The 20985-nt window shown below is 45.8% G+C and overlaps 1 pseudogene; it reads left to right on the forward strand.

Annotated features, from left to right (window-relative positions):
• The first annotated feature begins 18708 nt into the window (after positions 1 to 18708).
• LOC109866870 (mixed lineage kinase domain-like protein) lies at positions 18709 to 20303 on the forward strand (annotated as a pseudogene).
• The last annotated feature ends 682 nt before the right edge of the window (positions 20304 to 20985 follow it).

Consider the following 20985-nt stretch of genomic DNA (forward strand, 5'->3'; position numbering starts at 1 on the left):
GATGTTGGCTTCGTTCTGTAGTTATTATCTGAACCATTCTGACATAGGACCGTCGTCCTCACGTCCTCAGAACAGGAAGTTATGTTGTCGTCAAGGGCTTATATAGGAAGGGAGAAAAGGGGTGTGTTTCATAGTTTACAACCTCTCTCTTCACGTGGGCGGGCCACTAAGTGAGCAGCCCTATGTTATGAAAACCCACATCTCACATTTTAGAAGCTAAAATCACATTTCATCCCATCACAAATCATTTCATATTCAAACATTTAAATTGAACAACAATTCCATGTGAATCTGATAACTCTCCCCACCTACTGATGTTCCCAGAATCTCTAGGTTAGCCAAGGGTTTTGCAAATGTACCCTCAGTAGGGTAGAGATAGGAAAAAGGGGGGAAGAGGTATTTATGACTGTCATAAACCTACCCCCAGGCCAACGTCATGACATTTCAAATGGTATCAAGAATATGCATATCCTTGCTTCAGTGCCTGAGCTATAGGCAGTTAGATTTGGGTATGTCATTTTAGGTGAAAATTCACTTGAAAAACAAGAAAAAAGCAGCAATAGTACTGTTTGTCCATTTTGAGAAGCTATAGTCAGTATAAACTTCTGTCACCTCTACTGGCGCTCGACGTCGCCAGTTTACTAACCACCGATCCTGGCAACCCATCTTTACACACACCAGGCAACCCTCATTATGCACACCTGCATCTCAGTCACACCTGGTCTTCATTACTCCCTTGCTTACTCACCCTTTTTATATAGTAATCTTCTGTTAGTAGTCGTCAGGTAGTATTGTTTATGTTTCCATGTCAGGTGCTTCTCTTGTTTTGTATCGTTCATTATTATTAAACTCACTAACTCTATGTGTTTCCTGACTCCTTGCACATACGTTAGAACTTACTCAAAATAGTCTGAATTAATCTAAGATAACTCAAGAAATCTGTCATTAATTTTGACGCTTTTGCTGAGGAGATCTTAGCCACACAATTTTACATCTAACTAATATGTTTGGTGCAGTATTTCTCAATGAAAAGATTTGCAAGAAAATTTGTCGTCTCTCGTTGAATGACAAAGACTATTGAAGAATCCCTATTGTTGACCAATCACAGATGAATGGGTGTCGACTTCGGCTTTCCTCCAGAAGAAATGTTGTGTTCCCGAACAGCTGAAAAAAAAAAAATATCACAAAATGTCATAACATCACAATATGTAATCATAATTTATGCACAAACTCTTCCGGCTGGGAAGCATGCAGAATTCTTTACCAGGGTCGACATCATTGGCTACTACTGAGCTTGGCAGCTGTAATAATTTGGTGGGTGCTTATATTTGTCCAGTGTTTTTTTGCATATCCCATTCCCCCTGAGACACCCTCAGAGAGTGGGGTCACAGCCTGGGTCTACCATTCAACGGCAACCCTGGAGTTTTACTTTAGTGCCATATTGCAAACGGGATGTATGTTTTGGAAGGCTTTTATTCTTCTCACTCTGTCAATTTGGTTAGTATTGTGGAGTAACTACAATGATGTTGATCCATTCTCCATTATTTCATATCACAGCCTTTAAACTCTTAACTCTTTTAAAATCACCAATGGCCTCGTGGTGAAATCCCTGAGCGGTTTCCTTCTTCTCTGGCAACTGAGTTAGGAAGGACGCCTGTATATTTGTAGTGACTGGGTGTTTTGATACACCATCCAAAGTATAATTAATAACTTCACCATACTCAGAGGGATATTCAATGTCTGCTTTTTTAAATGTTTACCCATCTACCAATAGGTGACCTTCTTTGCGAGGCATTGGAAAACCTCCCTGGTCTTTGGTTGAATCTTTTTGAAATTCACTGCTCGACTGAGGGACCTTACAGATAATTGTGTGTGGGGTACAGAGATGAGGTAGACATTCAAAATTCATGTTAAAAAAAATTACTATGAGACTTGTTAAATAGATCTTTACTCCTGAATGTATTTAGACTTGCTATAAGAAAAGAGTTGAATACTTATTGACTCAACACTTCAGCTTTTCATTTTTGAAAAACATCATTCCACTTTGACATCATGGGGTATTGTGTGTAGGCCAGTGATGACAAAAATCTCAGTCTAATCCATTTTAAATTCAGGCTGTAACACAAATTGTGGAAAAGGTCAAGGGGTGTGAATACACTGTATCCCATTCTCCCCGAGACACACTCGGAGAGGAGTTACGGCCAGGGTATGCCATTCAACTGTGACCCTGGAGCAATTAGGGTTAAGTGCCTTGCTCAAGGGCACATCAACAGATGTTTCACCGTGTCAGCTCAAGGATTTGAACTAGCAACCTTTTGGTTACTTGCCCAACATTATAATTGCTAGGTTACCTGCCACCCATATCTATATCTGAGGCTTAGCATCATTCCGAACCAGGTTTCTGTGATAACAATGGGAATTTGGAGGTGTGGCAACACAATACTAGCTGAGTCTCCAAGCCACACACCAGATATTAATACTCTCTTGCCCTGTGATACAACCAGGGTTACTCAAGATAGCTTGCTGGAGAGAGGAGGTGGGTTGAGACTATTGGGTTATTAGTTATTACGAGGATGATGGCACTGTACTGTATGACTGGAAATCAAGAGGGGAAGGGGTATGTATCAGGTTTGCTGCTTCCCCAATCAAAAGCCCTGGATTAGCACTGAGGTTGGCGCTAAGCTAAATTGCAGGGCAACCGCAAACAGGACTATCGCCGTCAACCCCGAAGATACGGCTGAGGACACAAACAAGTACAAGGAGTTCCGCTACAACTTCTGCGGAGCCATCAAACAAGGAAAAGGAAGAAAGTCTTATTACACTTGCGACGCAAGTGACGGGCTACAGTCCATTATGGATTACAAAGGAAGATCCAGCCGTGATCTGCCCAACGATGCCCCTCTACCAGATGAACTCAATGCTTTTTATGTATGCTTTGACAAAAACAATACTGAGCCGTGCACAAGGGCAACCGTTGACCCAGGGGACTGTGTGATCTTGCCCTCCGAGGCTGACGTGAGTAAGGTTTTTAACCTTTTCACGTGTGAGTTCCAAATGATCTCTTAATGGTCGCCCCAGCGTGAGTTTTGATTGTTACTCAACAGGATAGTTAACCCGTGCTGCCCTCCAACCAAGGCACACTGCCTGTTAGCCTATAGATACAGTGGGGCAAAAAAGTATTTAGTCAGCCACCAATTGTGCAAGTTCTCCCACTTAAAAAGATGAGAGAGGCCTGTAATTTTCATCATAGGTACACTTAAACTATGACATACAAAATGAGAGAAAAAAAATCCAGAAAATCACATTGTAGGATTTTTTATGAATTTATTTGCAAATGATGGATGGTGGAAAAGTCCGTAAGGTACAGAACGGCAGGCAGGCTCAGATTTAGGGCAGGCAGGGGTCAGTAATCCAGGGCAGTGTCAAGAGGTACAGAATGGCAGGTCTGATCACCCATGACGATGAGATGATCTACAGGGAGGCGGTCAGTGACCTGATCGTGGACTACAGCGCCGCTTCCCAATCAGAAGGTTCAAAAGATTTAGCATAGTTCCTCAAATCCTCAAAAAGTCATACAGCTGCACCACCTAGTCACCTTACCCCTACTACACATCTTCTTTTTTTTACCTCTTTTGGATTTCACGGTAGTAACAGACTTATCTCATCGCTGCAACTCTCGCACTGACTCATGAGCGGTTAAGGTCAAAAGCCGTGGGTCCCCTGAAGCACAACCCAACCAAGCTGCATAGCTTTTTGACACAATGCCCGCTTAACTCGGAAGCCAGCCCCACCAATGTGTCGGAGGAAACACCGTACACCTGGCGACTGTGTCAGTGATTACTGCGCCCGGCTCACCACAGGAGTCGCTAGTGCGCGATGGGACAAGAGCATCCATGCTGGCCAAACCCTCCCCTAACCCGGATGACGCTGGGCCAATTGTGCGCCGGCCCATGCGTCTCTCGGTCACGGTCGGCTGCAACAGAGCCTGGACTCGAACCCAGAATCTCTGGTGGCACAGCTAGCACTGCGATTCAGTGCCTTAGACCACTGTGCCACTCGGGAGGCCCCTACTACACATATCTAACCCTATCATTCCAGTATCCCTGCACATTGTAAATATGGTATTGGGACTGACCCTGGAACTGACTAAATGATATACTACTGATATTGCTTACGGCATTTTTGGGAAAGAGCAAGCAAGAAAGGCATAATGTACCTGGCGAGTGCTTGTCCCCCTGGCCAGTATATTACCCAGAATGGCTCAGAGAAGGGCCACAGTTCTGGTCTTGCACGCCAAAACCAATAGTTTGGTGTGAAAACTCTCAAATGGATTTTCTGGAGTAAAGTTTTTTTTTGACTATCTAAGGTTTCAATGTTATATAACTCTATTTACATAGAATGTAAACTTTATCCAAGAACCAAGAACAGCACAATCTAGTTGTTCCCTGAAACAAAAGATGACAGGACCAAACGGTTTTAAGATGCCCAAAGGCCTCCAAATCGAAATGCGTTTTAGCATTGCAGCAATTTTGTAGTGTGGTGGAAAAAAACACTTGTATGACATTCCAGTCTCAATATGCACGGGAAAACCAATTCAACTAGCTCTCAGACATTATATAAAGACCCAGGATGGGTGGGGTGTTTCACATGCCATTCGTATGAGTCAGCCACTTCTGCTTATCTCTAGTTAGCAGTCCCATAGGCAAACAGACAAATCATGTCAAGGACACACGATTGAGAGCATAGCAGAGAACAGAGCAATCTTACAGAAATTAAGAGGAAAAGGATGATCGGTCCCTTCTTCAGGCCTTATAAGATACCAAATTAAATGTTCCTCTTCCACAGTTGCTTTCTCTGCGTTACCACTCATCCCTCTATCCCATACATTTTTTCCCATAGGGATTTTACCCTATGACAAACAATGTCAGTATACAACAAGTTATTACTCACCCGTTAATCATAACTTTTCACACACACAGCTAGAACAGGGTTTTAGAAATATGTTTAGATATAGGACCAACACAGGATCCACGCATTAACCCCACAGAAGCCTTTTTCCAATATGGCCGCCAAACAACTCTGTTCTCATCTGACCATACCAGCATGAAATATTATTGTGGTATGCCCAGTAATATCTTAAAATGTACATAGTGATGTAGAATACACAACCAAATGACTCCAGTGTACCAGGTACATAAAGATGTTAAATTATTCACAGAAATGTGGTAAGAATGTGTCCTGTCAGAATCAAAGCTGTCAGAATCTGTGGTTTCTGAGTATGCTTTAATACTTTTTTGCTATATTTAATCTTCAATCACTTAAAATGTATTTATACATGTAAATAGTAATGAATGTTGCTGATTTAAAATGATATAAAATGTTATCCTATTAACTGTTTTAATTTTGAGGACTATAAACCTTCCAATGTTATCAAATCCAATGTTGGACCTGTTATCAGGTTTTAGGTATGACCCAGATGCAGACAGTGTCAAAGAAACAAAAGTTTATTACTAGTACAGGGGCAGGCAAATGACAGGTCAAAGGCAGGAGGTCAGTAATCCAGAGAGGGTGTAAAAGGTCCAGAACGGCAGGCAGGCTCAGGGTCAGGGCAGGCAGAGGTCAGTAATCCAGAGAGGGTGTAAAAGGTCCAGAACGGCAGGCAGTCTCAGGGTCAGGGCAGGCAGAGGTCAGTAATCCAGAGAGGGTGTAAAAGGTCCAGAACGGCAGGCAGGCTAAGGGTCAGGGCAGGCAGAGGTCTGTAATCCAGAGAGGGTGTAAAAGGTCCAGAACGGCAGGCAGTCTCAGGGTCAGGGCAGGCAGAGGTCAGTAATCCAGAGAGGGTGTAAAAGGTCCAGAACGGCAGGCAGGCTCAGGGTCAGGGCAGGCAGGGTTCAATAATCCAGTGAGGTAGGGCAAGGTCCAGAATGGCAGGCAGTCTCAGGGTCAGGGCAGGCAGAGGTCAGTAATCCAGAGAGGGTGTAAAAGGTCCAGAACGGCAGGCAGTCTCAGGGTCAGGGCAGGCAGGGTTCAATAATCCAGTGAGGTAGGGCAAGGTCCAGAATGGCAGGCAGTCTCAGGGTCAGGGCAGGCAGAGGTCAGTAATCCAGAGAGGGTGTAAAAGGTCCAGAACGGCAGGCAGTCTCAGGGTCAGGGCAGGCAGGGTTCAATAATCCAGTGAGGTAGGGCAAGGTCCAGAATGGCAGGCAGTCTCAGGGTCAGGGCAGGCAGAGGTCAGTAATCCAGAGAGGGTGTAAAAGGTCCAGAACGGCAGGCTTTCTCAGGGTCAGGGCAGGCAGGGTTCAATAATCCAGTGAGGTAGGGCAAGGTCCAGAATGGCAGGCAGTCTCAGGGTCAGGGCAGGCAGAGGTCAGTAATCCAGAGAGGGTGTAAAAGGTCCAGAACGGCAGGCAGTCTCAGGGTCAGGGCAGGCAGGGTTCAATAATCCAGTGAGGTAGGGCAAGGTCCAGAATGGCAGGCAGTCTCAGGGTCAGGGCAGGCAGAGGTCAGTAATCCAGAGAGGGTGTAAAAGGTCCAGAACGGCAGGCAGTCTCAGGGTCAGGGCAGGCAGAGGTCAGTAATCCAGAGAGGGTGTAAAAGGTCCAGAACGGCAGGCAGTCTCAGGGTCAGGGCAGGCAGAGGTCAGTAATCCAGAGAGGGTGTAAAAGGTCCAGAACGGCAGGCAGGCTCAGGGTCAGGGCAGGCAGGGTTCAATAATCCAGTGAGGTAGGGCAAGGTCCAGAATGGCAGGCAGTCTCAGGGTCAGGGCAGGCAGAGGTCAGTAATCCAGAGAGGGTGTAAAAGGTCCAGAACGGCAGGCAGTCTCAGGGTCAGGGCAGGCAGGGTTCAATAATCCAGTGAGGTAGGGCAAGGTCCAGAATGGCAGGCAGTCTCAGGGTCAGGGCAGGCAGAGGTCAGTAATCCAGAGAGGGTGTAAAAGGTCCAGAACGGCAGGCAGTCTCAGGGTCAGGGCAGGCAGGGTTCAATAATCCAGTGAGGTAGGGCAAGGTCCAGAATGGCAGGCAGTCTCAGGGTCAGGGCAGGCAGAGGTCAGTAATCCAGAGAGGGTGTAAAAGGTCCAGAACGGCAGGCTTTCTCAGGGTCAGGGCAGGCAGGGTTCAATAATCCAGTGAGGTAGGGCAAGGTCCAGAATGGCAGGCAGTCTCAGGGTCAGGGCAGGCAGAGGTCAGTAATCCAGAGAGGGTGTAAAAGGTCCAGAACGGCAGGCAGTCTCAGGGTCAGGGCAGGCAGGGTTCAATAATCCAGTGAGGTAGGGCAAGGTCCAGAATGGCAGGCAGTCTCAGGGTCAGGGCAGGCAGAGGTCAGTAATCCAGAGAGGGTGTAAAAGGTCCAGAACGGCAGGCAGTCTCAGGGTCAGGGCAGGCAGAGGTCAGTAATCCAGAGAGGGTGTAAAAGGTCCAGAACGGCAGGCAGTCTCAGGGTCAGGGCAGGCAGAGGTCAGTAATCCAGAGAGGGTGTAAAAGGTCCAGAACGGCAGGCAGTCTCAGGGTCAGGGCAGGCAGAGGTCAGTAATCCAGAGAGGGTGTAAAAGGTCCAGAACGGCAGGCAGTCTCAGGGTCAGGGCAGGCAGAGGTCAGTAATCCAGAGAGGGTGTAAAAGGTCCAGAACGGCAGGCAGTCTCAGGGTCAGGGCAGGCAGAGGTCAGTAATCCAGAGAGGGTGTAAAAGGTCCAGAACGGCAGGCAGTCTCAGGGTCAGGGCAGGCAGAGGTCAGTAGTCCAGAGAGGGTGTAAAAGGTCCAGAACGGCAGGCAGTCTCAGGGTCAGGGCAGGCAGAGGTCAGTAATCCAGAGAGGGTGTAAAAGGTCCAGAACGGCAGGCAGTCTCAGGGTCAGGGCAGGCAGAGGTCAGTAATCCAGAGAGGGTGTAAAAGGTCCAGAACGGCAGGCAGTCTCAGGGTCAGGGCAGGCAGGAGGTCAGTAATCCAGAGAGGGTGTAAAAGGTCCAGAACGGCAGGCAGTCTCAGGGTCAGTGCAGGCAGAGGTCAGTAATCCAGAGAGGGTGTAAAAGGTCCAGAATGGCAGGCAGTCTCAGGGTCAGGGCAGGCAGAGGTCAGTAATCCAGAGAGGGTGTAAAAGGTCCAGAATGGCAGGCAGTCTCAGGGTCAGTGCAGGCAGAGGTCAGTAATCCAGAGAGGGTGTAAAAGGTCCAGAACGGCAGGCAGTCTCAGGGTCAGGGCAGGCAGAGGTCAGTAATCCAGTGAGGTAGGGCAAGGTCCAGAATGGCAGGCAGTCTCAGGGTCAGGGCAGGCAGAGGTCAGTAATCCAGAGAGGTCAGTAATCCAGAGAGGGTGTAAAAGGTCCAGAACGGCAGGCAGTCTCAGGGTCAGGGCAGGCAGGGTTCAATAATCCAGTGAGGTAGGGCAAGGTCCAGAATGGCAGGCAGTCTCAGGGTCAGGGCAGGCAGAGGTCAGTAATCCAGAGAGGGTGTAAAAGGTCCAGAACGGCAGGCAGTCTCAGGGTCAGGGCAGGCAGAGGTCAGTAATCCAGAGAGGGTGTAAAAGGTCCAGAACGGCAGGCAGTCTCAGGGTCAGGGCAGGCAGAGGTCAGTAATCCAGAGAGGGTGTAAAAGGTCCAGAACGGCAGGCAGTCTCAGGGTCAGGGCAGGCAGAGGTCAGTAATCCAGAGAGGGTGTAAAAGGTCCAGAACGGCAGGCAGTCTCAGGGTCAGGGCAGGCAGAGGTCAGTAATCCAGAGAGGGTGTAAAAGGTCCAGAACGGCAGGCAGTCTCAGGGTCAGGGCAGGCAGAGGTCAGTAATCCAGAGAGGGTGTAAAAGGTCCAGAACGGCAGGCAGTCTCAGGGTCAGGGCAGGCAGAGGTCAGTAATCCAGAGAGGGTGTAAAAGGTCCAGAACGGCAGGCAGTCTCAGGGTCAGGGCAGGCAGAGGTCAGTAATCCAGAGAGGGTGTAAAAGGTCCAGAACGGCAGGCAGTCTCAGGGTCAGGGCAGGCAGAGGTCAGTAATCCAGAGAGGGTGTAAAAGGTCCAGAACGGCAGGCAGTCTCAGGGTCAGGGCAGGCAGAGGTCAGTAATCCAGAGAGGGTGTAAAAGGTCCAGAACGGCAGGCAGTCTCAGGGTCAGGGCAGGCAGAGGTCAGTAATCCAGAGAGGGTGTAAAAGGTCCAGAACGGCAGGCAGTCTCAGGGTCAGGGCAGGCAGAGGTCAGTAATCCAGAGAGGGTGTAAAAGGTCCAGAACGGCAGGCAGTCTCAGGGTCAGGGCAGGCAGGAGGTCAGTAATCCAGAGAGGGTGTAAAAGGTCCAGAACGGCAGGCAGTCTCAGGGTCAGTGCAGGCAGAGGTCAGTAATCCAGAGAGGGTGTAAAAGGTCCAGAACGGCAGGCAGTCTCAGGGTCAGGGCAGGCAGAGGTCAGTAATCCAGAGAGGGTGTAAAAGGTCCAGAACGGCAGGCAGTCTCAGGGTCAGGGCAGGCAGAGGTCAGTAATCCAGAGAGGGTGTAAAAGGTCCAGAACGGCAGGCAGTCTCAGGGTCAGGGCAGGCAGAGGTCAGTAATCCAGAGAGGGTATAAAAGGTCCAGAACGGCAGGCGGTCTCAGGGTCAGGGCAGGCAGGGGTCAGTAATCCAGAGAGGGTGTAAAAGGTCCAGAACGGCAGGCGGTCTCAGGGTCAGGGCAGGCAGAGGTCAGTAATCCAGAGAGGGTGTAAAAGGTCCAAAACGGCAGGCGGTCTCAGGGTCAGGGCAGGCAGAGGTCAGTAATCCAGAGAGGGTGTAAAAGGTCCAGAACGGCAGGCGGTCTCAGGGTCAGGGCAGGCAGAGGTCAGTAATCCAGAGAGGGTGTAAAAGGTCCAGAATGGCAGGCAGTCTCAGGGTCAGGGCAGGCAGAGGTCAGTAATCCAGAGAGGGTGTAAAAGGTCCAGAATGGCAGGCAGTCTCAGGGTCAGGGCAGGCAGAGGTCAGTAATCCAGAGAGGGTGTAAAAGGTCCAGAATGGCAGGCAGTCTCAGGGTCAGGGCAGGCAGGGTTCAATAATCCAGTGAGGTAGGGCAAGGTCCAGAATGGCAGGCAGTCTCAGGGTCAGGGCAGGCAGACGTCAGTAATCCAGAGAGGGTGTAAAAGGTCCAGAATGGCAGGCAGTCTCAGGGTCAGGGCAGGCAGGGGTCAATAATCCAGTGAGGTAGGGCAAGGTCCAGAATGGCAGGCAGTCTCAGGGTCAGGGCAGGCAGAGGTCAGTAATCCAGAGAGGGTGTAAAAGGTCCAGAATGGCAGGCAGTCTCAGGGTCAGAGCAGGCAGAACGGTCAGTAATCCAGAGAGGGTGTAAAAGGTCCAGAATGGCAGGCAGTCTCAGGGTCAGGGCAGGCAGAGGTCAGTAATCCAGAGAGGGTGTAAAAGGTCCAGAACGGCAGGCAGTCTCAGGGTCAGGGCAGGCAGAGGTCAGTAATCCAGAGAGGGTGTAAAAGGTCCAGAACGGCAGGCAGTCTCAGGGTCAGAGCAGGCAGAACGGTCGGTAATCCAGAGAGGGTGTAAAAGGTCCAGAATGGCAGGCAGTCTCAGGGTCAGGGCAGGCAGAGGTCAGTAATCCAGAGAGGGTGTAAAAGGTCCAGAATGGCAGGCAGTCTCAGGGTCAGGGCAGGCAGGGGTCAATAATCCAGTGAGGTAGGGCAAGGTCCAGAACGGCAGGCAGTCTCAGGGTCAGGGCAGGCAGAGGTCAGTAATCCAGAGAGGGTGTAAAAGGTCCAGAATGGCAGGCAGTCTCAGGGTCAGGGCAGGCAGGGGTCAATAATCCAGTGAGGTAGGGCAAGGTCCAGAATGGCAAGCAGTCTCAGGGTCAGGGCAGGCAGGGGTCAATAATCCAGTGAGGTGGGGCAAGGTATAGAACGGCAGGCTCAGGGTCAGAGCAGGTAGAACGGTCAAAACCGGGAAGGACTAGAAAACAGGAGCAAGAACAGACAGGAGCAGCGGAACAAACGCTGGTAAGTTTCACGAAACAAAACGAACTGGTAACAGGCAAACAGAGAACACAGGTATAAATGCACAGGGAATAATGGGGAAGATGGGCGACACCTGGAGGTGGGTGGAGACAAACACAGGTGAAACAGATCAGGGTGTGACACTTGTTGAGACCACTTATATTAATCTATATTTTTTGGCATTCTAGTAACAGACCAATCTGCTATGGCCCCATAGTAAGAATACACCTTCATTTAGAATAGCTATGTGTAATGGTTTTTAATCCTATGTTTTATGAAATGTGAATAGGATAATGGAATAACGTATAGGTTACAAGATAACTTTGTATATCATTTGAATCATCTTATATCCACGAATACTCACATCTGCATAACCATTTTACATGTTTGAAGATTAAATATTGCAATTATTGATCATGTCATCTTCAGAAAACAGTGATTCTGACAACTTTTTGGGCACATTCTTACCAAAATTCTGTGAATTATTTAAAATATGTATATACACGCCTCCCTCCGTATTTATCTGGACAGTGAAGCAAAAATTTTAATTTGGCTCTATACTTCAGCATTTTGGATTAGAGATCAAATGTTTCATATCTGTTTTACCTTTTAGAAATTAAAGCACTTTACTGTATGTATCTAGCCCCCCCCCCCCCCCCCCACACCAATTTGAAGGTCTCATAAGTATTTGCACAAGTAAAGTGTTCATGTGTATACAAGATAATAGAGTATTTCAGGTGTACTGTACTGGTTGAGTAACTCTGCACATCTCGTAATGGTGTTACAGTATGAGATACTCAACACCAATGTATTACTGAGACTGACCTCCCAAGGACCTTTATATTTCATTGTATTTAACTTTTATTAAACTAGGCAAGTCAGTTGAACAAATTCTAGGCGAGTCAGTTGACCAAAGTGTTATTTACAATGACGCCATTCTCTATGGACTTACCTTTCACCTTTACTACATTAGTTAACAGTTTACTACAGCAGTCACCAAATTGACACAGATTCTCAATCTCACCCATGTGAAGGTGGATGTAGCTGATAAAAACATCTCTAAAAAAGGTATCGTACCATAGAGTATGAAGGTCATCAAACTTGTTTCTGCAAGTAGGTCTATATTAGCATACATTTAAATGTGAAGATTTACAGTATCTTATATAGGGCGCCGCATTAAATGATGTACAGCTTATAAAGGCTTCATAAAGCCTTCGTAAACGCTACATAAATGTGTTAAAAATCATATAACCATATGTCATGCTTTATAAAGGTTCTTTAACCTCTCTAGGGTATGTGGGACACTAGCGTCCCACCTGGCCAACATTCAGTGAGATTGCAGAGCGCCAAATTCAAATACAGAAATACTCTTTATATAAATTCAGAAAAGATACAACTATTTTACATAGGTTTAAAGATTAACGTCTTGTGAGTTACACAAGTCAGAAATAGAGATAAAACGAATCCCTTACCTTTGATGATCTTCATATGTTTGCACTCAGAAGACATCCTTTTGTTCGTTAAAGTCTCTCTTTATATCTGAAAACCTCAGTTTTGTTTGCGCTTTTTCTTCAGTAATCCACAGGCTCAAACGCAGTCACAACAGGCAGACAAAAAAATCTAAATTGTATCTGCTCTCCTATAGTGCATTTTTTTATATATTTTTTTAAATTTTACCCTGTTTTCTCACCAATTTCATGGTATCCAATTGTTTTAGTAGCTACTATCTTGTCTCATCGCTACACCTCCCGTACGGGCTCGGGAGAGACGAAGGTTGAAAGTCATGCGTCCTCCGATACACAACCCAACCAAGCCGCACTGCTTCTTAACACAGCGCGCATCCAACCCGGAAGCCAGCCGCACCAATGTGTCAGAGGAAACACCGTGCACCTGGCAACCTTGGTTAGTGCGCACTGCGCCCGGCCGTCCACAGGAATCTCTGGTGTGCGATGAGACAAGGACATCTCTACCCGGACGACGCTAGGCCAATTGTGCATCGCCCCACGGACCTCCCGGTCACAGCCGGTTACGATAGGGCCTGGGCGCGAACCCGGAGTCTCTGGTGGCACAGCTGGCGCTGCAGTACTGCGTCCTTAACCACTGCGCCACCCAGGGTGCTCCACCTCTCTGCAAAACATGACATGCCACCAGAGACTCTGGGTTCACGCCCAGGCTCTGTTTGTTGGCAATCCCAGAGGTCAGACATTTCTTGTAGTTGGCCACCAGGTTTGCACACATCTCAGGAGGGATTTTGCCCCAGTCTTCTTTGGAGATCTTCTCCAAGTTATTAAGGTTTCGAGGCTGACGTTTAGCAACTCGAACCTTCAGGTCCCTCCACAGATTTTCTATGGGATTAAGGTCTGGAGACTGGCTAGGCCACTCCAGGACCTTAATGTGCTTCTTCTTGAGCCACTCCTTTGTTGCCTTGGCTGTGTGTTTTGAGTCATTGTCATGCTGAAATACCCATCCACGACCCATTTTCAATGCCCTGGCTGAGGGAAGGAGGTTCTCAACCATGATTTGACGGTACATGGCCCCGTCCATCGTCCCTTTGATGCGGTGAAATTGTCCTGTCCCCTTAGCAGAAAAACACCCCCAAAGCATAATGTTTCCACCTCCATGTTTGACAGTGGGGATGGTGTTCTTGGGGTCATAGGCAGCGTTCCTCCTCCCCCAAACACGGCGAGTTGAGTTGATGCCAAAGAGCTCCATTTTGGTCTCATCTGACCACATGTATGTATGTCTGTGTGTGTGTGTGTATATAATTATATACATACAGTTGAAGTCAGAGGTTTACATACACCTTAGCCAAATACATTCTCTTTTTCACAATTACTGACATTTAATTCAAGTACAAATTCCCTGTCTTAGGTCAGTTAGGATCACCACTTTATTTTAAGAATGTGAAATGTCAGAATAATAGTAGAGAATAATTTATTTCAGATTTAACTTCCCGACTGATGTCTTGAGATGTTGCTTCAATATTTCCACATAATTTTCCTCCCTCATGGAGCCATCTATTTTGTAAAGTGCACCTGTCCCTCCTGCAGCAAAGCACCCCCACAACATGATGCTGCCACCCCTGTGCTTCACGGTTGGGATGGTGTTCTTCGGCTTGCAAGCCTCCCCCTTTTTCCTCCAAACATAACGACGGTCATCATGGCCAAACAGTTCTATGTTTGTTTCATCAGACCAGAGGACATTTCTCCAAAAGTACGATATTTGTCCCCATGTGCAATAGCAAACCGTAGTCTGGCTTTTTTATGGCGGTTTTGGAGCAGTGGCTTCTTCCTTGCTGAGCGGCCTTTCAGGCTATGTAGATATAGGACTCGTTTTACTGTGGATATAGATACCTTTGTACCTGTTTCCTCCAGCATCTTCACATGGTCCTTTGCTGTTGTTCTGGGATTGATTTGCACTTTTCGCACCAACGTACGTTCATCTCAACGTCAACGGACCATATCACCTCCACCCTACCTGACACCCTTGACCCACTCCAATTTGCTTACCGCCCAAATAGGTCCACAGACGATGCAATCTCAACCACACTGCACACTGCCCTAACCCATCTGGACAAGAGGAATACCTATGTGAGAATGCTGTTCATCGACTACAGCTCGGCATTCAACACCATAGTACCCTCCAAGCTCGTCATCAAGCTCGAGACCCTGGGTCTCGACCCCGCCCTGTGCAACTGGGTACTGGACTTCCTGACGGGCCGCCCCCAGGTGGTGAGGGTAGGCAACAACATCTCCTCCCCGCTGATCCTCAACACTGGGGCCCCACAAGGGTGCGTTCTGAGCCCTCTCCTGTACTCCCTGTTCACCCACGACTGCGTGGCCACGCACGCCTCCAACTCAATCATCAAGTTTGCGGACGACACAACAGTGGTAGGCTTGATTACCAACAACGACGAGACGGCCTACAGGGAGGAGGTGAGGGCCCTCGGAGTGTGGTGTCAGGAAAATAACCTCACACTCAACGTCAACAAAACTAAGGAGATGATTGTGGACTTCAGGAAACAGCAGAGGGAACACCCCCCCATCCACATCGATGGAACAGTAGGCGAGAGGGTAGCAAGTTTTAAGTTCCTCGGCATACACATCACAGACAAACTGAATTGGTCCACTCACACAGACAGCATCGTGAGGAAGGCGCAGCAGCGCCTCTTCAACCTCAGGAGGCTGAAGAAATTCGGCTTGTCACCAAAAGCACTCACAAACTTCTACAGATGCACAATCGAGAGCATCCTGGCGGGCTGTATCACCGCCTGGTATGGCAACTGCACCGCCCTCAACCGTAAGGCTCTCCAGAGGGTAGTGAGGTCTGCACAACGCATCACCGGGGGCAAACTACCTGCCCTCCAGGACACCTACACCACCCGATGCTACAGGAAGGCCATAAAGATCATCAAGGACATCAACCACCCGAGCCACTGCCTGTTCACCCCGCTGTCATCCAGAAGGCGAGGTCAGTACAGGTGCATCAAAGCTGGGACCGAGAGACTGAAAAACAGCTTCTATCTCAAGGCCATCAGACTGTTAAACAGCCACCACTAACATTGAGTGGCTACTGCCAACACACTGTCAATGCCACTGACTCTACTCCAGCCACTTTAATCATGGGAATTGATGGGAAATGATGTAAATATATCACTAGCCACTTTAAACAATGCTACCTTATATAATGTTACTTACCCTACATTATTCATCTCATATGCATACGTAGATACTGTACTCTATATCATCGACTGCATCCTTATGTAATACATGTATCACTAGCCACTTTAACTATGCCACTTGGTTTACATACTCATCTCATATGTATATACTGTACTCGATATCATCTACTGTATCTTGCCTATGCTGCTCTGTACCATCACTCATTCATATATCTTTATGTACATATTCTTTATCCCCTTACACTGTGTATAAGACAGTAGTTTTTTTTGGAATTGTTAGTTAGATCACTTGTTCGTTATTACTGCATTGTCAGAACTAGAAGCACAAGCATTTCGCTACACTCGCATTAACATCTGCTAACCATGTGTATGTGACAAATAAATTTGATTTGATTTGATTTGATCTCTAGGAGACAGAACGCGTCTCCTTCCTGAGGGGTATGGCAGCTGCTTGGTCCCATGGTGTTTATTCTTGCGTTCTACTGTTTGTACAGATGAACGTGGTACCTTCAGGCATTTGGAAATTGCTCCCAAGGATGAACCAGACTTGTGGAGGTCTACAATTTTTTTTCTGATGTCTTGGCTGATTTCTTTTGATTTTCCCTTGATGTCATGCAAAGAGGCACTGAGTTTGAAGGTAGGCCTTGAAATATATCCACAGGTACACCTCCAATTGACGAAAAATGATGTCAATTAGCCTAACAGAAGCTTCTAAAGCCATGACATAATTTTCTGGAATTTCCAAGCTGTTTAACTGCACAGTCAACTTAGTTTATGTAAACTTCTGACCCACTGGAATTGTGATACAGTGAATTTTAAGTGAAATAATCTGTCTGTAAACAATTGTTGGAAAAATTACTTGTGTCATGCACAAGGTAGATGTCCTTACCAACTTGCCAAAACTATAGTTTGTTAACAAGAAATGTGTGGAATGGTTGAAAAACAAGTTTTAATGACTCCAACCTAAGTTTATGTAAACTTCTGACTTCAACTGTATACTTAATTCAAAATAAATGCCTCATCCTATTTTAGATTCCTCGCACAGGGCTCATAAATGTTGTGTATTTACTATCATTAACATAAGTTGTGTTTAAGAAGCTAACATCTGGAATTGTTTTAAGATGGTCATACCAAGGATCACTTAACAATTCGATTTAGATATTTAGGACCCCTTAAAGTATCCCCCCAACATCCCCCCCCAAAATGTCAACGTCTGTAAAATACCTATTTTCAACATCAGGAAAATAAGTATTTTCAACTTTCATTCAGAACCTAAAATGAAACTGATTTCAACATCGGTAAAATACGTATTTTTCAACGTCCGGAAAACGATGCCAATGTATTTTAACCATACATAAAATACATTTTCACCTTTCATTCAGAACCTAAATTTAATCTAACTTCAACGTCTGGAAAAATACATATTTTAGACGTATTTTCAGTTTCATTTTGCTTACTGGTACTATACTATTTTTGTGGTGGGCGTAATTTTTTGGTCTCGCCTATGATCGGTCCTGGCTATAGGTCAGGCCCTATTGTGCCCTATTCGGACAGGATTCGTTTTACTGTGGGAGGTCGGGTAATTGTAATTTTAGTCCGGTCTGAAACGGCCATGTCAGTAATTTGTACATGGCAGGAGAGTAACAATTCCAGCCAGAATAACCTACTGTTGTATTGGCGAACTCCAATGTATTCTGATAATAGACCCGTGCGAATCGACATCTCTCTGTTTTGAGAGATTTGTCTGAGTTTGACAGGTGATGCTCGAGGTTTGGGCAAGAAAACAATAACTGATTCGATACATTGAACTAATTGATGCACATAAGCTATATATGAATAGCCTACATAAAAAATATGAATAGCCTACATGTTAAATAAAAACGAAGTAAAAAAACATGTAGCCTATCAAGTTTCACAGTGAATGCTTTTGTTTATGTTTTGTGTGTATGAGTTGAATATTGCCAAATGCATCAGTAAGTCTATTTAATGCAACTCTTTATGTTAATAGATGAAAAATCAGATGCATACAACTGACCTAAATGTTTGGAAATGATAAGTTAACTTTCTAATTTATAACTTTAAAATGCATCTCAAGTGCAATTGCACTGTTTAGCTCTGAAGCCGGGGGGGAATTTAGAACGTACTGAGGATCGCTAAAATATCCTAATGATTATGAACAACACACTTCTTCAATTGAAATGCTGTGGTGACACTATAGGAAATATGGTTTGGTATAGTTTAGACAATTGTTTAAAAACCTGTTTTTGATTTGTCATTATGATTGATAGGGGGGGGGGGGGGGGGGGACAATTTAATCCATTTTAGAATAAGGCTGTAACGTAACAAAATGTGGAAAAAGGGGTCTGAATAGTTTCCGAATGCACTGTATGGGGGATACAACAATCCCAGCTCTGCAGATTTTGCTGCGAAGAGACAGAATCGTTAGATCATTTGTTTTGGTACTGTCCATATGTAGCTTGTTTTTGGTCGCAGGTTCAGGGATGGCTGAAGATTTGTTTACCTGGCGCTAACTCGGCAAATAGCACTGCTGGGTGTTTTGAAAAGACATCGTCAATTGATCAATAAAATAATAATACTCTTAGCAAAAATGTTTATCTTTAATTTACAATATGTAGAAACTAAGAGAATAGAAGGGTTCAGACATTTTGTGAAACGTCACAGCTCAGTTGAGAAATATATGGCAAATAGAAACTGGATAGTGTTCAGAGATAGATGGGAGGGGTTGATGGTAGCTGAAAGATGGGACTAAAAACAAACAAAAGATAACTAATGTCAAATGTACATAATATGTAGAAGCCTAAGTGTTGTCCATTAGTTTACTCCAATTTGGGGACGGGAGGTAGGGTTAAGGGAAATTATTCAAGGAAATATATATTTATAAAAAGTATATATGGGGGATTGGAAATTATGCAGACAATTACATTGATAGAAGCCACAATCTTTTTGCAATATTAAAATGATCTACACCCTAAAAAAATCCCCCAAAATGTATACTGTAGCTAGAGACATTCTCAGACCTATGTTTGGGGGGAAAACCTGTCTAATGCATTTCTAAACCTTTGTCTCTTCTCCTCTCTCCCCAGCCATGGACATCATAAATCCCATCTTGGGCATAGCGAAGAAGCTCTATTCTTTATGTGCTGAAGTGAAAGCCAATAAAAAGCGCTGTCAGCGTTTGGCCCACCGCGTAAAAGTCTTGGCAGATGCGGTGAGTATGGTAAAGGGGCTGGGGGAAGACCCTGCCCCTGTGGAGAACAGCCTGCATGGGCTCAAACTCACCCTGGAAAATGCCCAGGACATGGTTGAGAAATACACTAGCGCCAAATACATGAACCGCGTCTTGAAGGCCTACAAGCAGGGAGAAGAGTTTGAGAGTTTGAACATTCAGCTCAGGTGCTGTCGCTAGCCCTGCAGGTGGATCATAAAAAACAGCTACAGCAGAGATTCAACAAGGAGACACGATGGGGAGAGGATGAGGCGGACAGGGAGATCGATCATCTGGAGCTGCAGAAATGTGAGACGCTTCTACCACTACTCTTTAGTGCAAGGTCTTAAATCATGTAGCCACCTTGTATATGTGTACATGGGTCACTGCCAGGAGGTCTGAGCTGTTTTATGGCCAGTCACTGATTCTGCCGATTAGTGTGTGTGTGTGTGTGTCTTGACTGGGAGCAATTTCAAGCAGGTGACATTGTGCATATTTATCCCACAGTGCTACATGAGAAAGTGGACTCCACCCAAGAAGACGTGAAAGACATCAAAGCCATGTTGGAAACCTGTAAGTAAGCCTCTATAGATGAATGTCCAAATGTTCCTAGGCCGTCATTGAAATACGAATTTGTCCTTAACTGGCTTGCCTAGTTAAATAAAGGTTTAAAAAAATGTGTTTACTAGCTGTACTACTTAATTTGGAATCTGACCAACTATTGTTTCTCATTTCTCGTTGACCTTGACCAGCGTCTGATGATAAAGGAGACTTGTGTCTGTTTTCGTTCCTTTGTGGTTTATACCTTTCTCCATTTTTGTTTGATACTACAAGCACTCAAGTTTCACTCATACACACTACAAAACACAGCATAGATACACCAGGAAAACACTCCATGGTCTCACTGCATTTTGCATGATGGTGTGTTTTCCTGTTGGACCTTTAGTTCTCTGTGTTATTGATGTGTTATGTTCCTGTATGACTTGCCATCTCATTGACTTTGTTGTTTCCCATTGACAGTAAAGAAGCTGAGAATTTTAGATCAAGACATCAGAGAGATCAAGCCAGAGGAGCTGATCTACGACGTGCCCAAAGAGCCCTTCATCAAAAATGACAATTCAGAGATATTCAAAGGAGAGTACAACAAATTCACAGTGGCCATCAAAAGATACGCCTACTCAAGTGGCACAAGCCTGAGGTATGTAGCGTAGCATACAGGACGTCTCAGAGAGTTCTTGTAATATCAGCTTCGGTGCTAAACATCTATTTGTTTAATGGGTTATGTTTGTCCCACACAGTCACATGAGAAGCGTCTTTAAAAAGGAAGTGGAGACTATGAAACGCTTTGAGTCACCAAACATCCTGCGAATGTTTGGGATCTGTGTCCAGGAAGAGAACGGTGAGTGAGCTTCTTTTTGCAGTATGTGAAATACTGTAGTTGCTGGACAAATAGGAGACTGGATACAATCACAATCATCTTTATTCATCATGTACACCCAGAATTTGATTTTGTGAAATGGTGCTGCCACAGTAAACCAAATAAACAAGCAGAATATAGATGAAGAATGTACATGAATCCACATAGTCTGTACACTATTAACAGCAAAACATCCATGGTATGGATGTATAAACAAATGTACAGTCCATGATGTGCAATGGAGTGGAACTACATATGCAGTCAGACAGTGCAGAGGGAAAATTGGCAACCGCATATGTGCAAGAATGTGCATAGCGAAGTACAGTTACTGTATAATGAGCAAAGTAATCAGGACATAATATCAAATCAAAACGTTATTTGTCACCTGTGCCGAATACAGCCTTACCGTGATATGCTTACTTACATGGCCCTTAACCAACAGTGCAGATAATAAACAGCAAGTAGCAGCTATATACAGGGTTAGTGTCTGAACCCTCTACTCAATGCAATGGGGTACAGGTTTATTGTAGCTATGAATAGATAATAAACAGCAAGTAGCAGCTATATACAGGGTTAGTGTCTGAACCCTCTACTCAATGCAATGGGGTACAGGTTTATTGTAGCTATGAATAGATAATAAACAGCAAGTAGCAGCTATATACAGGGTTAGTGTCTGAACCCTCTACTCAATGCAATGGGGTACAGGTTTATTGTAGCTATGAATA

Source organism: Oncorhynchus kisutch, linkage group LG22 (assembly GCF_002021735.2).
Source record: "Oncorhynchus kisutch isolate 150728-3 linkage group LG22, Okis_V2, whole genome shotgun sequence".
NCBI lineage: Eukaryota > Metazoa > Chordata > Actinopteri > Salmoniformes > Salmonidae > Oncorhynchus > Oncorhynchus kisutch.